The following is an 8,153-nucleotide window of genomic DNA, read 5'->3' on the forward strand; positions in this document are numbered from 1 at the left end:
TTAGGGCGGCTAGGAGCTGGAACCAACTTCCAAGGGAAGTGGTGCTGGCCCCTACCCTGGGGGTCTTTAAGAAGAGGCTGGATGCCTACCTGGCTGGACTCATTTGAGTCCCGTTTCTTGTTTTGGGGTTTTGTTGTTCTCTCGCCCTGGCGGGGGGTCGGGCTAGAAGATCTACTAGGTCCCTTCCGACCCTAAATCTATGAAACTATGAAACACCTTGCTGGGGTCGTTTGACCCCAGTACTCTTTCCTGCCATGGCAGGTGGTCGGACTAGATGATCTTCTCAGGTCCCTTCTGACCCTAGAAACTATGCAACTTAACTGATTGAACTCAAACCAGTTTATACATTCTGTCCCAGATTAGCCAGAGTCCTCCAGCATCCCAGCATTCTCTCTGGGATGGGCTTTCTGCTCCAGGAGAGCAGGGCTGGCCCCACCCCTCTGCTCTCTAGCCTGAGCAGGGGCAGGGACATGGCAAGACACTGGCTGGCATGACCCTGTTAAGGCAAAGGGACAGGAAGGAGGTTAATTCTTCCCTCCCCCCCCCCACAGCTGAGGTCTTCCTGTCTGCCAGGGAGCAGTGGAGATGGAGAGAGTGGCGGGGCTGCCTGGCCCCAGAGGGATACTCTTCCCCTCTGATTCTCCCCCAACCCTGCCCCAGAAGGGGGGTTGTGTTCAGTGCTGGAGTGGGACTCTTTCCCCTCTTTCTTCTCCTCCCTCATTCCCCACTGCCACAGGGCAGGGAGAGGAGGCTCTGTTCAGGGCTGCCTGGCCTGGCCCAGATTAGCCTGGGCATGGGGAATGGCCGTTATTGATATGCAGCCCCTGGGATTGGCCCCACACCTGAAACTGATCCCAGCCCACCTGAACCCTATCTGAGGCAGCCACATCAGTGGCCTGGGCTGGGCCATGGGGTCAGGGCCACCTCAGTGCTGGTAGCTCAGTGACAGGGATGCTGAGCCCTGTTCTCAGTGCAGTCCGGCTCAGCATTGCCTGGCCAGAGGTTGGCTGGGCAGTGGCTTACCTGGTCCAGATTGGAACCATTGGCGAGCATGGAGCCCAGCAGCCACCCACCCCAGTGGCTCACTGTTGACCCACAAGCCCCCACAGCACTTCTGAGCTGGCCTGGATAGCTCACTGTCCAGCCAGCCACTGGCTGTGCATGCTGTGCTGTACTGCACAGCTGACAGGGCTCAGCAACCCTGTCACTGAGCTGGCCTGTGCCAGGTTGCAGGGGTGGGGCCACCCCCAGGGGCTGCAGCTGGTCAGGGCCGGGCCAGGCAGAAGAGCCAGACCTCCACAAAGAGCCCACACCACCCCATGGTGATGGGAGGGGCAAGAGGGGAGGAGAAGGAGGAGGGGGAAGAGTCCCCCTTCAGCACCAAACAGAACTCCCCTTCTGGGGCAGGGAGGGGGCAGGAGCAGGGAGAAGAGTCCCCCTCCAGGGCCAGTCAGCTCTGCACAGAGCCTCCCTGCCAGGCCCATGGCAGCGGGGGGTGGGGGGGAGTAGGAGGGGAAGAGTCCACCCCAGTACTGAACAGAGCCCCACCACCCCACAGGATAGGGGGAGGGTCCCCCTCCCCACCCAGTGCCGGGGGGTGGAGGAAGAGGAAGGGGAAGAGTCCCCTACTCACCCTGTGGTGGTGGGGGAGCAGAGGAAGGGGAAGATTCCCCCCTGGCACCAGTGCCCCCCTCTCACCCTGTGGTGGAGGAGGAGGGAGAAGAGTCTCCCTCTGGAGCTGGGCAGCTCTCTGTGCTCAGATTGCTCCTGGCAGCAAGGGAGCTGGGGTGAGCAGAGCTCTCCTGTCTTCATTGTCCTCCTCCTCATAATCACCCCACCCCATCCCACCCCAGCCACAGGGGTCTGGCCATGCTTCCTCTTCCCCCACCCTCCGAACCCTGCAGGCCAAGGTGTGGGTTTAAACCTCTCCTCAGTCATACTCAGGCCTGCCAGGGCCTGGCCATGCCTCCCCCCCCACCTTCCCCCAGTCCCTCCCCAGCTCAGCCTCCCTGTGAAAGGGAAGGGAGGGCTGCTCTAGTGCCCCCAGGGTTCTGGCCTTAGCCACTGCAGACATGTGCCTACATTTCTGAAATGAGAAGGGAATGTGTATTCACTTGCAAACTGGTTCAGTCTTTGCAGGTTAGACTAACCTGCAAAGATATAATCAATTCATGCTCAGGCTTTTTGAATGTCTATCCTTTGCCCAGTATGCTGGATCACACCCATGAACCACTCCCCTGTGCTGGATGTCCACAGAGTGACCCTGTATGTGGGATCTGTCCTGTGGACCAGCCTTATGCCACTCATCAAGCCTATGGGGCCAGAGAGATTAAGCACCATTTATCTACAGGATTTGGCTCCAGTTCTCTTTTGAATTCTGCTATTTTCTCCCACTGTGACCTGAAGCAAATCAGTTCACTACATTGTATCCCATATTGCCCATTTATAATAAAAGAGCAGCAAGGCTGGGGTGGCGTGGGCACTAAGGTGCCTGGTTGACATGCCAGATATCACAGGTTTGAGGCCATGGCAGAAGTGCTTACAGTGTAGCCTTGTCAGATTCTGACAGATCTGCAAATTCTGCTGAATACCTTGTTGCAAGGACATAAAAAAGAAAGAATACAACAACAGAAGCACATCTTTTTTTAAATATGTTGAGGACGTATGATTGATATAGTAACAACAAAATATTTTAAGATCTCACAATTGTATTTGGATAGTGACTTGATACAGTTGGAAGGCTTGTCTAAAAAAATTCCTAGAAATAAAATATTTCAGGAGGGGAACATGGAGATAGGTTTTTGTTTCCATAAATTTCATGACTGGCAGTTCTGATGTCCCAAGTCTTCTGCAGTCCACTGGATTTATCTTAAAATTCCTAAAACTCATAAATCAGTTTTGTTAAATAAAAGTCAAGTTGAACAGGCGATATATAAAATATGGAAAATCCACTAGCAAAAGGACTCTTTCTACGTTGTAGAACTAGGGAAAAACCAACAAAACCCATGTCTGGAAACACTGATCCTTGCTGCAAACTGCAGGAGTGATCCATACCTGCTGATTTTAGTCACCACAATCTTTGCAATTTTGTTCTACTAAATTCACGAGATCCTTCTTAAATCCATTTTTACCCTTAATTTCCCTTAAAATGTACACCATAATGAGCCAATAGATGAGAGATCTCAGTTTGTGATTACTCGTCCTTTCTGTGATGTATGGTGTCAACCACTTATTAGATAGTTACTTAATCGAATCTAAATCTTAAAGCCATAGTCTATATTTATAAGATTTTCCCCACACCAACTTTTAGGAGTCTACTTTTGCTCCTGCTGCTTGTGTATGTGCATGTTTGCTATCCAGATTGATTGATTGCAAGTTTATTGTATATTTAGAAGTGAGCAAAATACAATTAAGTATTAAACTCAACACAGTTTCTTGAGGGGAGTCCACACTTCCATCAAAGCGTTTTTCTTTCCACCACTTATTGAAATTGCTGTTTATTAAAATCAAATGTGCTCTGTCTAATGTGAATCTAACAGGAAGCAGGCATTGTATTTCCAAACAGATGAAAAGCTGCCAGATTATTGGTATAAATTAGTGATGGGCAAATGACATAGCAAGTTTAGATAAGGATCTAGAAGTTCAGAGGATACCAATGCAAAATATCCCATTGCACCCATCGGGCCTCGATCATTTGGTCCTGTGCCGCTCAGCTCTGGTTATGTAGGGTGATTCTTCGCTCCGTCCCTCTGGTCTCAGGATGTCGATGTCTCTCCCCTGGTAGTCTTATTCCCAATCCCGCCTGCCACGACTTTGATGACTCTCTCAGTGGTGGGGTCCGACCACCAGGGTTTGTCTATCCAAGGTCTTAGGGTGGCAGTCTTCTGCGAGGCTCCAACCTCCCCTGTACCTTGCCCTGAACCCAGCCACGCCGGAGTGCCGATGTTCTTTTGAGGCCTGCCCTCCCTTGTGGGGTATCCTAGTTTTCCCCTCTCCAGGACCCTACCCCACGTCTCGCCTGAATCCTGAGCTACCCATTATAGGCCTGCCTGACTGTCTGGGTCCTCTATCTGGCAGAACCTTCCTTTTTGCCGGGTGAGCGCTTGGCTTCCTGTTGCCCTCTGTCCTGCTTTTCCAAAAGTGGAAACAACAAAATAAAAAGGAAACTAATAACAAAAGCTATCTACAACACCCGTGATCTACTAATCACTACCATTAGGCAGCTTGGTAATAACGTGCCCTAAATCGCCCGGCCCCACAGCAGGGTGTTCCCTTGGTGCCACCTTCTTCCCCCTTTTTTCCCCACTAGTGCTAAATACATTAAACAGACCCTCGATGTCCCTTCTGGCTTGGAATACCAGCTCTCCTCAGAAGGGTTACCTTGGGTCCTCAATTCTATTTTCAGCAGCCTCAGCTGCTGTCGTGGCCGTCCGCCTCCCACTTAGGAAGATCCCTGGAGCTGGGTTATGCTTCTGCGGGTCCCTCTTGACTCGATACCTTGTGTCCCTTAGATCTCTCTTCTTCTACTTCAGGGTTCCCCCCAGGGTACCTCACTCGCCCGTCTGGTCTCTGGAGCCTCTTCCCAGGGTCCTATGTTGAGATGCAGCCTAGCCACTTCTTTCTCCCCTGGTCTGTCAGTGGTCTCTCTTGGAGACCTCTGGGGCAGCCTCCTGCCCTGTGGGAGGCGTTCTCGCTTGCCCCCTCCTCCGAGAGGGGTCCTGGGGATACTCCCTATGTGCTCCTTCTCAGCCTCCTCTCTCCCTCCACCTCACTGGCCACACCTCTTATTCCCCCATGCTGGCTCTCCTCCCTCCTTTCTCCAGCTGGCCGCACTTTCAAAAAGTTGCAGCTAACAAGCCGCGCGGGTCCCACCGCTGCTTCTGGTCCTGCCGCTGCTTCCAGTCCCACCGTGGTTCCTTCTGCAGGTAAGGAGTTTTTGTTTATTTTTTCTTTCGTTGCATCTCCCCTGGGGTGTGTCGGCCCCCAGGGGCCCTCCTTGACCCTTTGGGGTCCGCCTCTTGTGTTTTTCCTGTGACACCCATCTCTAATGCCTGTTTAACCAAGTTTGAAGATAGATGAGATTTCTGGTACTACTTCCATCAGTTTAGGTCAAAAGTCTCATGAGAACACCTTTCCTCAAGATGTTTTGATATCTAGTCCTGGACACAGCCAGGCTCTGGACATGTATTGGGATGTCAGGAATAAAATTAATGGGGAATGGAAGTGAGATGCACTTTCTGAAACGCCAGGAACAAGGGTTGGTTCTTGTTTTGCTAAATCAGTGATTCCCAGCCAGGACGCCTTGAGATCCTTTCAAGGAAGCATCAGTGTTAGCACTGTTAAGTGTGCAAATATTATACATAGGATAAACTCAGAGATCTTAAAAAGGAATCTATAGCATCAAAAACATTCTGACCTGTTGTAGTCTTTCTGAGTTCTTTGCCACAGAAGAATTACTCTATTTAGTTTTCTGTATCCAAAAAACGAGTGAAAAGTAAGACTGGCATTTTCTGAGGGGAACCTTGAGTCTACTGAGGGGTGCCTTGTGTCTAAAATGGTTGAGAACTACTGAGTCAGAGGTTGAAGAAACTTTTAGCTTTAACAGTTTCCTCATCATCACTGATGTAAAGCTTCTTTCCTAAGGAACTTAGAGGAGAAATCATATGTGGTAAAACTCTTCTGTTCTTAGAAGTACCACTGGGGCAAATGGCTTAAGTCAGCAGTTCTGAACCGGAGGTACATGAAGCATAATCAGGGGGTATGTGAGATATATTTCATACATTGTCTAACACAGGTTGAAGGAAATTAATTTCCCATTGAAAGGTGGTATGTGAAGTCTCACTCTGAGACCAAGGGGTACATCGACTGAAAAAGGTTCAGAACCATTGGCTTATGTAACAGTTGCAGGATCTGATGCTAATTTTAGGTTTCATTTTAAGTTGATTTCTAAATTTCATTCACATTCATGCTGTTGTTCTAAAACTGGACTTACAATTTCCCTTTCCAAAGATAAATTTTTCCACAGTTTTGAGAGAGAGAAAATAAAAGAATATAGAATCTTTAATCATGGTTGAACATAAAGTAGCTCTGCTGAGCATGCAAACATGTGGTGTAGCCAAATGTTTTTTATTAACATCTAGAGTTATAGTCTGTAGTTCCTGCCCAGCTTGTGGATTGGTGTTAGAGCCTCTCAGGAGAATGCAGTTCCTGGCCACAGAGATGGAAAACTTTAGTTTGATTTTTTTTTTTTTTTTTTTCTTCTTAGCTAAACAAGTAGAGTTCAGCTCTGGGTTATCACATTTAACTCTGGAAGATCTTTGATGTTTTGCCTGGGGTTGAAGAAAGAAATAAGAAACAGGATCCATAAGAGAAGATTATAGAATTAACTGTGGGACATCCTGTATGTTGCAATTTGTCCTATGCTGATATGCCAATATGTTTAAAACATAAGACAATCTATTCTGCTGTAGTAAATTAATGAATGCAATATCCTTACAGGGAAAAACAAGGGTCATAATATGAATCACTATACAAAGTACATTTGAAATAGACAACAAAATTAAACTGGGTTTTCATATCATATCATTAGCATACATTTTATTTCAAATACATATATTATCATATATCCTATATGATCACAGGAAAATAGGGATGGAAGGGACCTCACATGGTCATCTAGTCCAGCCCCTGTTCTAGACATCATTGTCCCTGTCTAAACCATCCCAGCAAACCATCTGTCCAACCTGTTCTTGAAAATTTCCAAGGATGGAGATTCTACAACTCTAGATAGCATATTCTAATGTTTGACCACCCACAGATTCAGAAAATTCCTCCTAATCTTCCATTTAAAAATTTCTAACTGTAGCTTTTGGCCATTGCTCCTAGTCCCTATAGCCAAAGGGATAAGCCCCTTTCCATCTTCTCTGTAACTGGCCTTCAGGTGCTTTAAGACTTATCAAACACTCCCTGCTCCCCACCTCAATCTCCTCTATAGCACTGGCTCCATTCTCTTTGTAGCCACCTCTCAGCTTATTCAAGGCTGTTATAAAATCCCCATCTCAGTCTTCTCTTATCCAGACTAAATAAACCCAGTCTAAATAAGCCCAGTTCCCTCAGGCTCTCCTGATAATAAATCTAGTTCTTTCAGGCTTTCTTCTTAAGTCTTGTATTCCAGGCCTCTCATCATTTTTGTCATCCTGCACTAGCTCTCTCCATCCTGTCCATATCCTTCTTGAAGTGTGGGGCACAAAGTTGGACACAATACTCCAGACAAGGCCTCACAAACACCAAATAGAGTAAAGGAATCACTTCCCTTGATTTCTAAATGACACTCATATTTATATAACACAGTATACTCTTATACAGTATACTTTTTTACAACAAGACCACTTACACTATTGACTCATATTCAGACAATAGTCTACTGTAAACTCCAGGTCCTTCTGCGCAGAAGTGCACCCTGTCCAGTCATTCCCCAGTCTGTTTTGTGCCTGCAATTATTCTGTCCCAAATGCACGACTTGCACTTTTTCCTTGCTGAATTTCATGAGATTTCATAGATTTCATAGACATTTGGGCTGGAAGGGACCCCAGAGGATCAGTGAGTCCAGCCCCCTGCCCCATGGGCAGGAAGTCCTAGCAAGATAAGTGTTCAATGTGTCTTGAAGGCGTTCAAAGTGGGCGCTCGAACCGCCTCCAGTGGCAGTCTATTCCATACCTCGGAGGCTCAAACAGTAAAGAAGTTCTTCCTTATGTCCAGCCTGAATCAGTTGCGGCGGAGTTTGTGACCATTCAATCTTGTCATCACTTGGGGTGCTCTGATGAAAAGACGTTCCCCCAGATCCTGGTGAGCACCCCGATAAGCTTATAGGTGGCCGCCAGATCACCCCTGAGCCTGTGCTTTTCTAAGCTGAAGAGTCCCATGGCTCTCATCCTCTCATCATAAGGTCTGTTTTCTTGACCTCTGTTCATGTGTGTGGCTCTCCTCTGCACTCTCTCAAGCTTCTCCACATCCTTTTTGAATTGTGGGGCCCAAAACTGGACACAGTACTCCAGCTGCAGCCTCACCAAGGCCGAGTACAATGAAGGAATGATGTCCTGGGATTTGCTTGAGGATTGATTGTGAACTGTTTCTCCAGTCTATCTAGGTCATTC

This window comes from Gavialis gangeticus, unplaced genomic scaffold (genome assembly GCF_001723915.1).
Source record: "Gavialis gangeticus isolate Ggan-Ray unplaced genomic scaffold, GavGan_comp1, whole genome shotgun sequence".
Taxonomy (NCBI): domain Eukaryota; kingdom Metazoa; phylum Chordata; order Crocodylia; family Gavialidae; genus Gavialis; species Gavialis gangeticus.